The 18,281-nt window shown below is 38.5% G+C and overlaps 1 long non-coding RNA gene across 2 annotated transcripts in view; it reads left to right on the top strand.

The window, feature by feature from the left end:
* Nucleotides 1–17,878, top strand: part of LOC129143330 (uncharacterized) — a 296,072-nt gene extending 278,194 nt beyond the window's left edge. The window contains exons 6-9 of one of the 2 annotated variants that reach the window (XR_010149875.1): nucleotides 13,295–13,387; nucleotides 14,759–14,834; nucleotides 16,345–16,420; nucleotides 17,144–17,878. This is a non-coding gene — a long non-coding RNA (uncharacterized LOC129143330). The remainder of the gene's footprint in view (nucleotides 1–13,294; nucleotides 13,388–14,758; nucleotides 14,835–16,344; nucleotides 16,421–17,143) is intronic. The other variant, XR_010149873.1, reaches the window with a different exon arrangement.
* Nucleotides 17,879–18,281: the final 403 nt, after the last annotated feature.

The following is an 18,281-nucleotide window of genomic DNA, read 5'->3' as shown; positions in this document are numbered from 1 at the left end:
ATATTTGCTTAGAGTTTATCATTGTTTTCTTGGGAGTGTTAGTCCAATATTAGATACTCTGCAAATACAGGACTCCAGAACCTCTCTATTGGCTATGAAAGAATTCTGAAGCATTAGCCTGGCTTTCTAGATCTTTCAAGAATAGTCGTGATGGTTAATTTTATGTGTTAATTTGACTGGGTTAAGGGATGCCCAGATAGCTGGTAAAACATTATTTCTAGGTGCACCTGAGGGCGTTGCTGGAAGAGATTAGCATTTGAATCAGTAGGCAGCATAAAGAAAGATGATTGCTGTTGTCAGCATGGGCAGGCATCAACCAATCCATTGAGGGCCCAAATAGAACAAAAAGGTGAAGAAAGAGCAAACTTGCTCCTTCTGCGTGAGCTGAGATGTCCATCTCCTCCTGCCTTCAGAAATTAGTGCTCCTGGTTCTTGGCCTTTGGAATGAAACTGAGACTTACGCCAGTGGCTTCCCTGGCTCTCAGGCTTTCAGTTTTGGACTGGAACTACAGCATCAGCTTTCCTGGGCCTTTCGCTTGCAGACAGCAGATAGTGGGAGTCTTCAGCTTTCGTAACAGCTTGAGCCAGTTCCTCATAATAAATCTCTTTTGGTATATCTCTATATTTATCCTATGGGTTCTGTTTCTCTGGTGAACCCTGACTAATACATTCCCCAATCTTTCTTTTTTACTTCATCTTCTACTTCTCTCTTCATTCATACTTAATTCCTATTTGACATACTCAATGTTCCTCCAAACTTTGTATCTGTGTCTTTGCTTATCTTTTCCCCTCATCTCTTCTATCTCAACACATCCAAAGTCTATTATTAGATTGTTTATGAAATAATAACACCTTTCTTCCTCTTCTATGATAGACTCAGGAGACAGGCACAGGTTATATGGTCTCCTTTATTATTGATAAAGTTAACTGAAGAAAGAGGCATTAAGGATTTTTTTTTATTGCATAACAAAAGATAGATCAAATCAAAGGGTCATGCAGAGAGACTCCTACTCCAAAGGGTCATGCAATAGAAAACAAAATGGGCTAAGCCAAGCATGCTCAGTTTCTGCTCTTGAACTTATTATTTAACTCTCTGTGGAAGGTGAAATGAGTGGGGGGAGTGGTCAGAAGTGTTATTCTAGCTGAAGTTCTTCCACAGAAACATGAAGAAAGGAGAATAAACATTCCACCCAATACCACCAAATATTAAGCAGGATCCAATTTTCAGTTATCTTTTTGCAAATCCTTCCCTGTCCCCTTCTACATGGATGTAATATCTCCTTGCTGTGAATGTTCATTTTACTTTACTTAAGCTTTTCTTTATTCTATTTTTCTCACTGTCCCCTTTCTTCTTTTCTAAGATCTCCTTAAAATTAGGTGCTATATATTATTATTCATACCTTAATATCCTCAACTATTAACATAGTAATGGAAAGATGGCAAGCCCTCAAAGACTATTTGTAGAATGAGAAATGAGTAAATAAAATGACTCATGAGGAAAAAAAATTGGGGCCAAGATAGTGGACGACAGGCAGCTCTTGTATGCCACTCTCAAGGAGAGGAAACAAATGGGCTAGTGAACACCAATCCTGCAAGCTGAGAAATCATGTTGGGATCTGTCACGGCAGCAGGGGGACATAGAGAGCAGAGAGGAGAGAATCTGGGCACTAGACTGTCTGGGCTCAGTAAGGAGCTAGGAGAATCTGTTAAACATGGGAAAGACTGAGTAAGTGAGAGCCCCTTGGGGGATTCACACTTTCCACAGGGACCTGTGCAAGACTCAGAATGGAAGAATACTCCTGGACCCCCTGAACCCCTCCACCATGCTTCTAGGCTAAGGCAGAGAGTTGCATGTGCAACTCAAGAGTTCAAGGAGACCTCTACAAGCCTTGGGCCCTGGAGCAGACCAGCACTGGTATCACAGCCCCAGTAGAGGCCATATATTTGTGGCACCTGGGAGCAATAAAATTGCTCCACCTCCTTCACCAGATGGGGCTCAGTGCCAGCTTCTGACTCAGTGGTCCTGCTATGGCCTGAACTTGGCCAGCAGCTGCAGTCACCTGTTGTCCCAGAAAGCACCCAGATGGCAGGGCTGGCAACTCCACCTACCCCCTCCACTGGTAACCAGGTGGGCAATGCCTCCTAGAGCTTCCAGTTCAGCAGTCTCACATCTGTCTGAACTTAGCTGGTGGACACAGACTTCTGCTGTTCCAAGTAATACCTGGATGGCAGGATGGGAGACTCCACTCAATTCCACCTCTCATAAGCAGGCAAGGTACATCTGCTAGAGCTTCCAGCCCAGAAGTTTTACTTATGCCTGAATTTGCCAAGGGGTGCAGCCTCCTGTTGTCCCAGAAACAAGCAGACAGCAAGGCAGGAAACTTCACTGACTCCTGTCTCTCATAGCCAGTATGCCCACACCCACCAGAGCTTTTAGTCCAGCAGTCCTGCTTCTACTTGAACTCTGCAGGCAGGTGCAATCTCACATTTCCTGCAGGAAGCACTCAGACACAAATTAGGGCCAGCCTGGCAAGGATACAACCTGTCTGTCAATTGTGACCCCTGCCTGAGGGAGCCCCATGGACCAGAACACCCAACAAAAGAAATGCGGGCATGAAGACAATAACTGGAGGGGCTCCTCCAAGATCCAGGAGCAGACTAGAACCAAATCCAGTCACTTGAACCCACCTTATACCATAATCAAACCCCCAAAGGCATCAAAGAAGATAAAAGCAAAACAAAACACACAAAGCAAACAAACAAAAAAACAACAGGACAGAAACTTCAAAGATTGAAGGAACATCAGCTCACACATATGTGAAAGAACCAGCTCAATAACTCTGGCAACTCAAAAAGCCAGAGTGTCTTATCTCCTTACAAACAAACAACCCCAGCAATGGCTCTTAATCTGGCTGAAATGGCTGAAACATTTGAAACAGAATTCAAAATATGGATAGGAATGAAGATCATTTACATTCAGAAGAAAATTGAAACCCAATGCAAGGAATCTAAGGAATATAATAAAATGATACAGGAGATGAAAGATGAAACAGCCATTTTAAAGAAGAACCAAACTGAAGTGATAGAGCTGAAAAACTCACTTCCAGAATTTTGTAATAAAATCACAAATATTAACAGCAGAATCAACCAAGCTGAAGAAAGAATCTCAGAGCTGAAGACAAATTCTCTGAAATAACTCAAGCAGACAAAAATAGAGAAAAATCAAAAAAGAAGAATGAACAAAACCTCTTAGAAATATGGGTGTATGTAAAGAGACCAAATTTATGACTTATAAGCCTCCTTGAAAGAGAGGGAGAGAAAGGAAGCAACTTGGAAAACATATTTGAAGATATCATTCACAAGAATTTACCCAATCTTGCTAGAGAGGCCAACATTCAAATCCAGGAAATGCAGAGAACCCTTGTGAGGTAATATACAAGATGACAATCCTCAAAACACAGATATCAGATTATCCATGGTCAAAATAAAAGAAAAAATGTTAAAGACAGCTAGAAAGAAAGGGGCAGGTCACCTACAAAGTGAGCCCCACCAGGCTAACAGCAGACCTTTCAGCAGAAACCCTACAAGCCAGAAGAGATTGGGGGCCTATTTTTGGCATTCTTAGAGAACATAAATTTTCACCAAGAATTTCATTTTTAGCCAAACTAATCTTCATAAATGGAGAAGAAATAAGATCCTTTCCAGAAAAACAAATGCTAAGGAAATTTGTTACTAACAGGCCTGTCTTACAATAGGTCCTTGAGGGTGTGCTAAATATGGAAAGACAAGAGTGTTACCAGACACCACAAAAACACACTGAAGTACATAGACCATTGACACTATAAAACAACCACATAGTCGAGTCTGCATAATAGGCATCTAACTACACAATGACAGCACCAAACCTGCACATATCAATATTAACCTTGAATGTAAATGGGTTAAATGTCACAATTAAAAGGCACAGAATGGCAAGTTGGATAAAGAAACAAGACCCAACTATATGCTGTCTACAAGAGACCCATCTCACATGCAGTGACACACATAGGCTCAAAGTAAAGGGATGGAGAAAAATCCACCAAGCAAACAGAAAACAGAAAAAAATAAGGATTGCTATTCTAATTTCAGACAAAACAGACTTTAAACCAACAACAATAAAAAAAGACAAAGAAGGACATTACATAATGGTAAGGGTTCAATTCAACAAGAAGATCTAACTATCTTAAATACATGTACACCCAACACAGAAGCATCCAGATTCATAAAGCAAGTTCTTAGAGATCTGCAAAAAGACTTAGACAACCACACAATGATGTGGGAGAAGACAGCACCCCATTGATCGTCTTAGACAGATCACTGAAGCAGAAAACTAACAAAGATATTTGGGACCTGAACTCTACATTTGACAAAATGGGCCTAACGGACATCGGACATCTGCAGAACTCTCCACTCAAAAACTACAGAATATACATTCTCATCTGCACATATCACATATTCTAAAATTGACCACACAATCAGCCATAAAACAATTCTCAGCAAATTCAGAAAAACTGTAATCATATCAAACACATTCTTGGACCACAGCACAATAAAAATAGAAATCAATACTAAGAAAATTATTCAAAACCATCCAATTACATGAAAATTAACCTGGTCCTGAATGACATTTGGGTAAACAATGAAATTAAGACAGAAATCAAGAAACTCTTTGAAACTAATGAGAACAAGGATACAACATACCAGAATCTCTGGGACACAGCTAAAGCAGTGTTAAGAGGGAAATTTATAGTGCTAAACACCCATGTACAAAAGTTAGAAAGATCTCAAATTAACAACCTAATGTCATCTCTAGAAGAACTAGAGAAACAAAAGCAAAACAACCCCAAAGCTAGCAGAAGACGAGAAATAACAAAAATCGCAGCTGAACTGAAGGAAACTGGGACACATACACAAAACATATAAAAGATCAAGGAGTCCAAAAATTGGTTTTTTGAAAGAATAAATAGGATTGATAGACCACTAGCTAGACTAATAAAGAAGAAAAGGGAGATAATCCAAATAAACACAATTAGAAAGACAAAGAGCACTTTCCCACTAACCCCACAGGAATACAAAAAACCCTCAGAGACTACTACAAACGCCTCTGTGCACACAAACTAGAAAACCTAGAAGAAACTGAAAAATTCCTGGAAACATACAACCTCCCAAGGCTAAACCAGGAAGAAATTGAATCACTGAACAGATCAATCACAATTTCTGAAGTTGAATCAGTAATCAAAATCTTACCAACCAGAAAAAACCCAGGAGCAAAGGGATTCACAGCTGAATTCTACCAGATGTGTAAAGAAGAGTTGGTACCATTCCTACTAAAACTTTTCCAAAAAACAGAAGAGGAGTGACTCCTCTCCAACTATGAGGCCAGCATCATCATGATACCAAACCTGGTAGAGACAACAACAACAAAAAACTTCAGGCCAATATCCTTGATGAACATAGATGCAAAAGTCCTCAACAAAATACTAACAAGTTGAATCCAGCAACACATCAAAAAGCTAACCCACCGTGATCAAGTAGGCTTTATCCCTGTGATGCAAGCTTGGTTCAACATATGCAAATCAATAAATATGATTCACCGCATAAACAGAACTAAAAACAAAAACCATATGATCATGACCATGATTCAGAAAAGACTTTCAACAAAATTTAACATCACTTCATGTTAAAAACCCTCAACAAACTAGGCATTGAAGGCATCTCATTTCAAAATAATAAGAGCCATCTATGACAAACTCACAGGCAACATCATACTGGGCCTGTGATGTTGGCCTAGTATGAATGGGCAAATGCTGGAAACATTCTCCTTGAGAACCAGAACAAGACAAGGATGCTCACTCTCACCACTCCTATTCAACATAGTACTGTAAGTCCTAGACAAAGCGATCAGTCAAGAGAAAGAAATAAAACACATCCAAACAAGAAGAGAGGAAGACAAACTATCTCTGTTTGCATATAGTATGATTCTATACCTAGAAAACTTCATAGTCTCTTCCCCAAAGCTCCTAGATCTGATTAAAAAAAAACTTCAGCAAAATTTCAGAATACAAAATCAATGTAAAAAAATCAGTAGCATTTCTATACACAAACAATATCAAGCTGACAGCCAAATCAAGAATACTATCCTATTCACAATAGTCACAAAAAGAATAAAATACCTAAGAATACAGCTAAGCAGGGAAGTGAAAAATCTCTACAATGAGAATTATAAAATACTGTTCCAAGAAATCAGAAATGACACAAACATGGAAAAACATTCCATGTCCATGGATAGGAAGAATCAATAATGTTAAAATGGCCATGCTGCCCAAAGCAATTTACAGATTCAATGATATTCCTATCAAACTATCAGTGACATTCTTCACAGAATTAGAAAAAAACTATTTTAAAATTCATATAGAGAACCAAAAAGAGCTTGAATAGTCAAGACAAGACAATTCTAAGCAAAAAGAACAAAGCTGGAGGCATCAGTTACCCAACTTTAAACTATACTACAGAGCTATAGTAATCAAAACAGCATAGTACTGGTAGAAAAATAGACAAATAGACCAATGAAACAGAATAGAAAACCCAGAAATAAAGCCACACACCTACAACCAACTGATATTTGACAAAGTTGACGCAAACAAGCAATGGGGAAAGGACTCCCTATTCAATCAATGGTGTTGTGATAACTGGCTAGCCATATGCAGAAGATGGAAACTGGATCCCTCCCTTACACCATATACAATAATCAATTCGAAGTGGATTAAAGACTTAAATGTAAAACCTAAAACTATAAAACCCTGGAAGATAACCTAGGATATACCATTCAGGACATAGGCCCTGACAAAGATTTCATGACAAAGACACCAAAAGCAATTGCAACAAAAACAAAAAGTGATAAGTGGGATGTAATTAAACTAAGAGCTCCTGCACAGCAAAATAAACCATCAGCAGAGTAAACAGACAACGTATAGAATGGGAGAAAATATTTGCAAACTGCATCTGACAAAGGTCTAATGTCCAGTATCTATAAGGAACTTAAATTAACTAGCAAAAAACAAAAAACCCCATTAAAAAGTGGGCAAAGGATATGAACAAACACTTTTCAAAAGAAAACATACATGTGGACAAAAAGCATATGAAAAAATGCCTTAATATCAATGATCTTTAGAGAAAGGCAATCAAAATCACAATGAGATACCATCTCATACCAGTCAAAATGGCCATTATTAAAAAGTCAAAAAATAACAGATGCTGGCAAGGTTGCAGAGAAAAGGGAATACTTATACACTGCTGGTGAGAATGTAAATTAGTTCAGCCATTGTAGAAAGCAGTGTAGCAATTTCTCAAAAAACAAATAACAGAAGTATTATTTGATGCAGCAATCCTATTATTGGGTATATACCCAAATGAATAGAAATTATTCTACCATAAAGACACATGCATGCTTATGTTCATCACAGCACTTTTCACAATAGCAAAGTCATGGAATCAACCTAAATGCCCGTCAACAATAGACTGGATAAATAAAATGTCATAAAGGTTGGTGCAAAAGTAATTGTGATTGTTGCCATTTGACAGTAATAGCAAAAACTGCATTTACTTTTGCACCAACCTAATACATATACGCCACAGAATACTACACAGCCATAAAAAAGAACAAGATTATATTCTTTGCAGCAACATGTATGGAGCTGGAGGCCATAATTCTAAGCAAACTAACACAGAAACAGAAAACCAAATACTGTATGTTCTCACTTATAAATGGGAGCTAAACACTGAGTACACATGGACACAAAGAAGGGAACAACAGAGACCAAGGCTTATTCGAGGGTGGAGGGTGGGAGGAGGGAGAGGATCCAAAAACTACCTATTATGTACTATGCTTATTACCTGGGTGATGAAATAATCTGTACACCAAACCCCCAAGACGTGCAATTTACCTATATAACAAACCTGGTCATATACTCCAGAACCTAAAATAAAAGTTAAAACAAAATCTTCCATTCACTGAAATAAAACAGTGCATGTTTAACTGTTTTAAAAATTATATATAATATATAATTTTATATAATATATTTATATATAAATATTATATATAAATATATAATATAATATATATTATATATTATATATATAATTTTATATATATATATGGCCTATCTCAAATAAATTCAAGCACAGAATGATTGAATAATTTTGAAAAGAGTAAGCGAAGGCATCATGGGAATTACAGAATACATTTTTGTTGAAAATAGCTAATTGCTTCTCACTGGAGAAGGTATTAATGACATTACCAGCATTCTGATGTTATGCACAACCATCATCTTCTAATCTACAAGGCAAGAGTCTGCTCTAGGAGGTGTGCTTAGAACGGAATTCAAGGGACATCTGAGAGCACCTCCTTGGAGCCTCAGACCAGCCTCTCTAGAGGTTTTAAAACATCTTAAATTACATAAGAAATTAGAATCAGGAAAGTGAATGAATTAAAAGAGGGAATTGGAATTCCTCTGGAAGATTAATTTGAGACTCTTTCTTGGCTATGTTTTGTCAAATTCTTAGTTTAAGAAATAACTATTCTTCTTTACATTTATCCTTAGGCACTATCAAAGAGCATACTGGGAGAAGAGTTTTAAATTAAAAAGTAATTTTTATATTGTTCCCCGACAGAATTATTCCATACTGCATGCCTGTTAAATATTTTTAGAAATTTTAAATACTAGATATGATTCTTATTTTTGTACTTAGGGAAGTATTCTGGTCCAAATAAAGACTCACAATTTATTTTTGTTTTTGTATTATGAAATCATATATACAGATGAACAAAATAAGGAAATAATACTTTCTAATCACACCACCACCAACAGCCACTGTTCATATTTTGATATAGCTTTTTTCTTTTTTCTATGTGGCCATATGTGTATCTATCTATCTATCTAAATATCTATCTAACTACAAATTCAGAAAAATTATAGAACACGCTCTTTGTTTAATTAACTTTCTATTTTATATTAGTTTAAGATTTATACTTAAAGCTTAAATTTTTTAAGTTGTAAAGATAGTGGAGACTTCCCATATAGACCACATTGTTACAGTATACATTATTACTAACTGAAGTCAATGCTTTCTTTATTCATATTTCTTTACTTTTTACCCTATATTCCTTTTCTGTTCGAGAATCCCATCCAGGATACCACATTACATTTAATTATTGTGTCTTTAGACTGCTTAGATTATAACAGTTTCTCACACTTCCTTGTTCTTGATGACTTTGACAATTTTGAATAATAATGGTTAGTTGTTTTGTAGAATGTCCCTCATTTGAGATGTTTGTTTTTTTCTCATGATTATGCTGGGGTTATGAATATTGGGGAGGAGAACCCCAGAAATGCCATTATCATCCCAACATATCAAGGATACATACTATCAGCATGACTTATTACTGTACATGTCAACCTCGATCATCTGGCTGAGGTAGCTTGTCAGTTCTCTCCACAATGAAGTTACACTTTTCATACTGTGCTTTTTGGAAGGAAGTCACTGTGTAGAGCCCACTGTTAAGAAATGGGAAGTTATGTTCTACTCCTTAAAGTGGGGCAGTATCTACATAAATTATTTGGAATTCTTCTTTACAGATAATTTATATATTTTTTATTCTCTCTCACTTATATATTCAATCACTTATTTGTAACAATATTAACTCATATTTATTCATTATTATGGGTTATAATCCAACACTGTTATTTATCTTTTTGCTCAAATTGTTCCAGGTTTCGCCATTGGGAGCTCTTCAGTTGGCTGCTGTGTCCCTTTGACATGCCCCATTGTTGTGGGGTTTCTTGAGCAAGTTTTACTTTCTGGCACTTATAAGATGCTTCAGACTTATATTCTCCCTGCCTGACCTGAAATCAGCCATTTCTCCAAGGAGCTCTGGATTCTTTTATTGGAGAATGGTATTAGAAATCAATATCTGGGCACTGAGTGGGCTCATTGGTACTTGAATTTGTTGCTTTGAGGCTCTCTCAGCTAACAGAGCAAGAAAACATGTATGTGGTGTACACTAACTGGTGTATGCAAACATGTCTATAATTATTTCTTCCTATATATTCATTTGTATCTATATTAAACTAAATATGAGTTCATGCTGATATCTCCAACTCTAATCCAGTACATGAATCATTCTAGACTTATTTTCTTGCTTCTCTGTAAACTCCTACTCCAATAGTGAGAAACCTAGTTTCCACCATCTGCCATTTATTTACTTAATTGTTCAATTCTAGGATGCACATATGGTGGTTTCAGAATTGTTAACCCCTATTCTCATGGGCAATAATTTTACCAATTAGAGTACAGTGCTTATGTACAGTTTTACTTTCCACTCATTCCAAAAAGTTATTTAGTTGGGCACTTTTACCCCCACTCTCTTCAGTGAGGTCATTTTATATTTTTCTAACGGAAATTCCTTTGTCATAGTCTGCATTCCAACCCGGGATCCCCTGGTCTCTTAAATGACTTTTGAAAATTCACACGCTTTAAGTTTCACTCTTTGTGCTGTAAAGTTCTATAAATGTTGACAAATGCAGTGTTAAGTATTTACCATTGCAATATCATACAGAAGAGTTTCACCACCCAAAAAATAGCTTCCCATGCTTCACCTATTCCACCATCTCTCTTCTAAACCCCTGGCAACCATGGATCTGTTTGACGTCTCTGTAGTTTTTGTTTGTTTGTTTTGTTTTTACCCAGAATGTCATAAAAATTGGATCATATGGTATCCAAACTTTTCAGATTGGCTTATTTCACTTTGAAATATGCATTTAAGATTTACCCATATTTTTGCATGGCTTGATAGCTCATTCCTTTTTATTGCTAAACATTATTCCATTATATGTATGTGTCACAATTTATTGATCCATTCACCTATTAAAAGACATATTAGTTGCTTTTAGGCAATTATAAATAAAGCTGCTACAAATATTTTTGCATGTGGATTTTTCATGTGCATGCACATATTGTACACATGGACATATATTTTCACATCAATTGGGTAAATAATTGAGAGCCTGATTGTTGGATCATATGGTAAGACTATGTTTTGCTTTACTGCTAAGCTGTCTTCTAAAGCGGCTATATCATTTTGCATTCCCATCAGAAATGAATGAGAGTTCCTGTTGCTTAGCTTCCTTGCCAGCAATTTGTATTATCAGTGCTTTGGATTTTGGCTATTCGAATAGATGTGTACTGGCATCTCATTGTTGTATTAATTTGCATTTCACTAGTCACAAGTGATGTTAAGCATCTTTTCATATGTTTATTTTCCATCAGTATTTTTTTTGTGATGTATCTGTTCAGATGTTTTGCTCATTTTAAAATTGGGTTTTAGTTTCTTATGGAGTTTTTTTGACTTTTTTTGTATTTTGGATAGTTCTTTATCCAATATATGATTTGCAAATATTTTGTCATTTTACCCTCTTTGTAGTGTCTTTCATAGCATGACTCTCAATTTGCTTTTTTTTTCTGAACAATGTCATTCCATTTTTTCATATTATTCTATAAAATCACTTTTTAAGGACTGTAAATTATTCTATTATAGGACTGTACCATACAATGTGTTACTGTTGGACAAATATTTAGATGGCTTCCTGTTTTTCCTTTCTTTCAAGAAGAAAACAAAACAGTGATGGATATATTTGTAACTAAATATTCTCTTAAGTATTCACTTGAAATAAAATTCTTTAAGTGAAACTTCCGTATCCAAAGGTATCACCTTTTAAAGACTTTTGCTAGGACAAATTCTCTTTTTCCTTGATCTGCCATGCTTATAAATTATTTCATTCTCTCTTTAGGTCAGAGTCAGAGGTAGGCCACAAGTGCATTTTGAAATATCAGATGCTTTGATACCTACTGTGTTAAACACACATAAAGCTGAGACATCAGAAGTATTCGGCCTCAAGTGAAAGCTGGATTCTAACCTTTATAAGAGTGACACCTCCCCATTTGTTTCAGTTTGCACTCTAAACCTTAATTTAGGCCTCCTCTAGAAAACCTGTGTACCAATCTGCCCATCCCCCAGTGGCTCAAAGTGAAGGTGTGTAATGAGGCAAGCTGGATGCTGTATGTCCAGTTATTCAGATTGCAGAGTTATCTGGGGTTCCGGGGAAACTGGTAGCAGCCCCATGGTGCCACCATTGCCTTCCCTCCTGTCTCAGCCTGGGTTAAGTCCCTCCACTGCATTCCTGTGCCATTTGATCTTAGACTTACTTTTTTGTTTAAATTTTTAATTAATTATTATTTTTTATTATACTTTAAGCTCTGGGGTACATGTGCACAACGTGCAGGTTTGTTACATAGGTATACATGTGCCATGTTGGTTTGCTGCACCCATTAACTTGTCACTTACATTAGGTATTTCTCCTAATGCTATCCCTCCCCCAGCCCTTTTTAATGTTTCTGCCTCTATGAGATTTTGAATATCTTAAACTGAGCTACCTAAAAATGTCATTTTTTTAATTTAAAATATATAATCAATGAAAACAAATGTTTTTGAAAATCCACCACTTTGCCTGTTCCAAAACAGAGTTGGGCATCTCTCTCCGGGAGTAAAAGAATCACCCAGGTTTCCGCTCTGTTTTTATGCACCCAGTGTAGTCTGTAAATTCATACCCAGACCGAGCAGTGGAGAGAGTAAGCTGTAGCAGGCATTGGACTCACTGGCCTAGTGCTTACTTTAGCTTTGTAGACTTGGTTTTGTGCTGCCAGATGCTGCTGCTAACCTTTGGCTTACAGTAGTTTTGACAAACATGGAGGCTGTTAGTCAAAGGAACTCTGTCTCCCTAAGAATGTGTTGCGACACATTTAATTCAGAGCCACGTCAGTTGCAACAGATCTTGTGCTTTAACAAGTACCTTGGATCCTTGAGAGAATAAACTAGTCATGGCTTTACAGGCCTTTTAGGGAAAGCTACTGCTGTGCTCCGTGCTCTCTGGTGCTTGGGAATGCACAGCAGCGCTGGATGCCAAGAATATAAACAGCCAGAACAATATGTTCAGCATTTAGGAAATACAGCTGGACCTAGCAAATGTATATGACAGATAGACTCTGGGGCCAAAGAAATTTCCTCTGCACATTTTACCCACTTAAGTAATGTTAAACTGAAGGTCCTAGTATATCGCCCCATCATGACAGGTCTTTGAATATATGCTAATTAAAGGGCATGTCTATTCACTTCATTTGTGTCTCCTGTGTCTTTCTCTAGAGTTGTTTTAAGGCAGAGTATCATATCGCATCAAAACTGCTCCATAAGTCCTGCCACTCCACGTGCAATGCCATGAACTTGAAGAAATTGCTGGTAAGAGAAAGCAAATGCTGTGACCAGGCAAGTAAATGTTGTCAAAGTGTAAAACTACCCTGAACTTTTGGATCCACAGTACTTTCCTTCCTTCCCCCTCCCTCGTCCTCTCTTTTCTTTGAGTATAAGTGGCCACAGCAACACATTTCCAAAGCTTAAACTTAGAACTTTTATCTGGGAAGTTTGTTTGGACAGTATTCAAATATGAGTGATAAAAATATACAAAGGCTGGCCAGGTGCGGTGGCTCACACCTGTAATCCCAGCACTTGGGAGGCCGAGGCAGGCAGATCATGAGGTCAGGAGTTTGAGACGAGCCTGGCCAATGTGGTGAAACCCCGTCTCTACTAAAAATACAAAAAAATTAGCCCGGCATGGTGGCAGGCACCTGTAATCCCAGCTACTCGGGAGGCTGAGGCAGGAGGATCAGTCAAACCTAGGAGGCGGAGGTTGCAGTGAGCCGAGATTGCAACACTGCACTCCAGCCTGGGTGACAAAGCAAGACTGCATCTCAAAAAAAAAAAGAGAAAAAAAAAAGAATATACAAAGGCTATTTATGATTTTTAAAATTTGAATTCAAGGAAAGTATTGTTGCTTCTCTTAAAAGTTTTTGCTTAAGAACATGTTTTCATCTTCATTTTCCCTCATTCATCCTGAGGTCTTCAGCCCTCCCATAGCAAGGGAATATAAAAGAAGTGGGACAGAAAGAGTGAACAGGGCATCCTAACAAAGATGCGTTTTCCATTTTCCTCTGTATCTTGCAGCCTCTGTTACTACTGGGAGAGAGAGGAAGCTAATCAAAAGTGGAATGAATTTGTACTGTTTATAGGGCCTCTTTCCCACACCCTTTACACACCTCACCTTACTTAATTCCATGACAATATAGTGAAGTCTATATTTTTATTCCGATATTACAGACACGTATACTAAAGGGCTCAGAGAGTAAGTAACCTGTTCAGAGTCACAGAGCTATAGCCGGGATTGGAGCCCAGGGCTGTGTGATTGTATAGAGCACATTATGTGGTCCCTACCTACATTATGCTGAGTCCTTTTGCCTGCAATTAGGCTGAACTGCTGTCAAGTCAGCTGGAAATCGTGGTTACAGCTGTAGGCCATAGTCATAGGCAAACAATAAAGAGGCAACATCTTCTGGGAGCTGAATTTGCAAAAACCTATGAAGTTATGGCAACTGCAGCCCTGAAGACAAGGCCCAGGTAGTACCCAGGCAGATTCAGAGAGAGCTGATGGAGAATAGGTATGAGTCTCCTACCTGGCCATTACTGTTTGGGTAGAACTTCCCTTCTCCCTCCTTCTGAAAACAAAAAACAAACAAAAAAAAAACTTGAACTCCACACAGGTTTTTTCTATTGCAGCTGCTGCAAACCAATGGGCTTTGGGGAACTGTGCTTCCCTTCAGAAAGGAAAGAGTATTTAACGATGAAAAGGAAGGTAAGAAAGAGGGATTTATGTGCCAGGAAATTTACATCATCTTTAGATGAAGGAGGGCTTGAAGGAAACATCCCAGCATGTAAAAGAGAAATGAGAAATGAGTACTTTTTAAAAAGTATCTATGTTCAACATTTCACAGGCATTGCTAAATCCCTTATTTTAAAAAATTATTTTTTCCCTCATATTAGCAATGTCACAATAGTCTCTATCACTGGAATGACACTGTATCATGCAAGGGGGTGGCAGAGGAAAGCACAGGCAGTGATGGATATACAGATCAACATAATGTGATGTGGCATCCCTTCTCAACCACAAATACAATTACCTTCAGGTTGGCAGAACAGCCAAACTGCTTCAGTAGATTACTAGGATATTGCCTTGCTGCTGTAAATCCTAAGTCTATTTTCTGGGTTTCTATATATTTGTGGGGAAATGAATTTCCAGTTAAATCTTTGTTATTCTCTCCCTAGAGCCAAAAATTGTGGGTGGGGCAAAGACTTATATTCAAAACAAATTTTATTCCTTGATGCTATCACTATCTTTCTTCCAAGGCCTCTTTGTCCAAGTAAAATTCATTAAACACCATTTAAGTACAATTCATTAACCACCATTTATGGAATACCTCCAATGCATCAGTCACTGTGCTAGACATTAGGGATAGAGACAAACAACACACTCCATGCCCTCCAGGAGCCCGTGTTTAGTAGAGAAGAAGGACAACTGAACAAATAGTCACTACATAAAAGTTCACTGGTCAAGGGTTATACAAAGTATGATGAGCATATCTGGTATGTACGAGTATCTTCCAGGCAGGGAAAATTTCTTATGTTTTCTGTTGCAAAACAAATTTCCTCTGTTAAAAAAAAAATAAGTTGGCATCATTCAAATCGTCAACCCAAATTAACTGGTCTCTAAGTTATTGATGCCCTGTAGCTAGAAAGTCTTTAATTCTGTTACTGAAATCTACTGAAACATAGCCAAGTCTAATATAATACAACCCAAAGGGAAAATATCACATTTATCTAGATATGTAATTGAAAAAAATCCGTATACTTAGAAACTATGATATTTTCACTGCATAACAATTTGGGGAAATCACATCAGGCCACCTATTTAGAAGGTATCCCATGGCAACCATGAGAAGTTGCTTTGGTCTCACATAGCTGAACATAAAAATGAATCCTGGCTTATCAGATGTCTGGAAGAAGGGGCAGCAAAAGTTATATCTCCTTTGAATTATTAAATTAAGTTCCTCTCTGGGTCTCCACGAGCTCTGGTGAAGCAAGAAAATGCATGTCCTACTCTTGGTCCCATGGATGTAGCAGACGTTCTTCATGCTTTTTTTTTTTTAAGGAATGTGTCTTACTTATACTTAGGGGCTTGTGGTTCAGCAGAGACCACACTGGACTGGACTGAACAGACAACTGAAGGGCTCTCTCTACCTTTCAGCATCTCTGTCTGCCTTTCTGACTACCTAAAAATTACTGCAACCTCTGATTCTGTTTCTAAGGTGGATTTTCCCTACTCATGCTTCCTAGAGATTTGGTGAGGATTTGTTGAGTCATGGGACATTTCAGCTTGCCAAGGTAAGGCTTCATTGTGGCTTTGTATGGCCCTTCTGGGATCACTGATGTCCCTGGGCCAGGTTCATTTGTATCTGAAGGAGGGAGGAGTTAGTTTGGAGGCACAGTCTAAGAGGAGAGAAGAAGTGGAGGGTGAAGAGGAGGGGACAGCAACTGATCTCTTTATGGCATCTTATACAGAGTTGGCACCTTGGCAATAAGGATATTGGGGACCAAAAGCTGATGCACCACTTTAACGAGATGCTTTGTAAATGTAGGGCAGGGTGGAGGTCAGAAACACAGGCAGGACTTCCAAAGGCTGTGGGCACTGTTCCTGTAAGGCTCAAGTGACAAGGTGGGAGACAGGATTGGGTGGAGGCCACAGTTCTTCCATGTTGAAGAACTCTCTAGCATCCTGAAGACTGCCTACCTAGAGACCAACCCAGCGATGCTGGTGCTTTCTTGGTAGACTCCTTGGAGAGGCAGTCGTGAGGAGTCTTTGGGGTCAGTGGACAACTGGGGACTGGAACATGGGGAAGTTGGGTGGTTACAACTGTAATTAATAGACCAATCTGTGGCCCACATGAGATCCACCTGAAAGAATTCTTGCCCAGCTCTGTGCCTTCTTCCTAAGATGTGGCACCCAGAATGGCACCAAACATGCCTAGTGAGGTTTGGATCAAGAGTAAGCTGGCTTCTCTGCTATGTTTTCAGTAGCCTTCCTGATAACACCCAGCATTTGTTTAGCTTCTTTAGCTTTAGCACGTGTTTCCACCAGTGTCCCTTAACGGAGAGGATGACTATGTCACTGAAGAAGTGGAGGGGCTGAAAATGGACTCAGCTCTTGGCCCCTGTAGAGACTGCAAGACTCCGTGCACACCGTGACAGTCGGGGCTTCCTCTGAGCACTGCGCCGTTCAGCCCTATTGCGCAACCTGCCACGCCCTGTTACTGTAAATGGAACACCGGCTGTGAGCTGGTCAAGGCCCTGCCATGACAAGGCCACTTGCATAGGACTCCAAATTAAAAAAAAAAAAAAAAAAGGCCTTTCTTATTGACTGAAAAACTGGTTGTGTTTTTCATATTTTTCACTTTCTGGAGCTGAATTATTAATAGGCAAAAATTAGGTGGGGCTTCATTGATATTCTCACCAGCTTTTACAAACCAAGAATCGGAAAGTGTGCCTCGGTGAGTTGCCTTTTGTTAGCAGTGTGGAGATGCAGGCAAAAGTGATCAGCGTGGTTTGTGTTTGCAGCCGCCCCTCCCCTCTCTTCAGAGTCTCTCCTTCCCGACTGCAAGGTGCGTCTTTAATGTGCCACACTGACAAGGCGTTTCAGCCATGCAGCTAATTAATATCATGCCGAGGCTCAATGTGACAGGTCCTTCAGACTCATAAATCAGAAACCACTAACAAATGTCGTTCCTTTTCTGATCTCTTTCTCTTGCTTTTTAATATGTTGATTTACTTTCAGTATGCATAACCAAAAAAGAAAGAAACCAATAAAAATACTGATGAAAATGCCGGGTGCCATGGCTTGAATGCGTTTTAGACTTTCCAAGCCAGCAAGACAACAGCCAGGAAAACAGCAAAGAAAAAAAATCACCCTTGCCTTTCAGGGTATGGACATAGGAGGAAAACAAAACATCAGATAGTGGTCTATCCTTTAGAGACTATGAGTCACTCCCCAGGGGCTGTATCAAAACAGACCCAGTTACCTGGAGAATACAAAAAATGGCCTGGCCAAAGTTCAAACACTAGAGTGACCAAACAAAAGGATTCCCAGGGAAGAAGAGGCGCTAATCAAAGCTCTGACTGCACGCAGCCCTGATGAAAAATGACTGTGGAGAATTCCCATTAAGGATATTTGAAACCACAGTTCTTATCT

This window comes from Pan troglodytes, chromosome 13, assembly GCF_028858775.2.
Source record: "Pan troglodytes isolate AG18354 chromosome 13, NHGRI_mPanTro3-v2.0_pri, whole genome shotgun sequence".
Classification (NCBI taxonomy): domain Eukaryota; kingdom Metazoa; phylum Chordata; class Mammalia; order Primates; family Hominidae; genus Pan; species Pan troglodytes.
The sequence above is the reverse complement of the archived record's forward strand: the minus strand, read 5'-3'. Positions and strand labels throughout refer to the sequence as shown.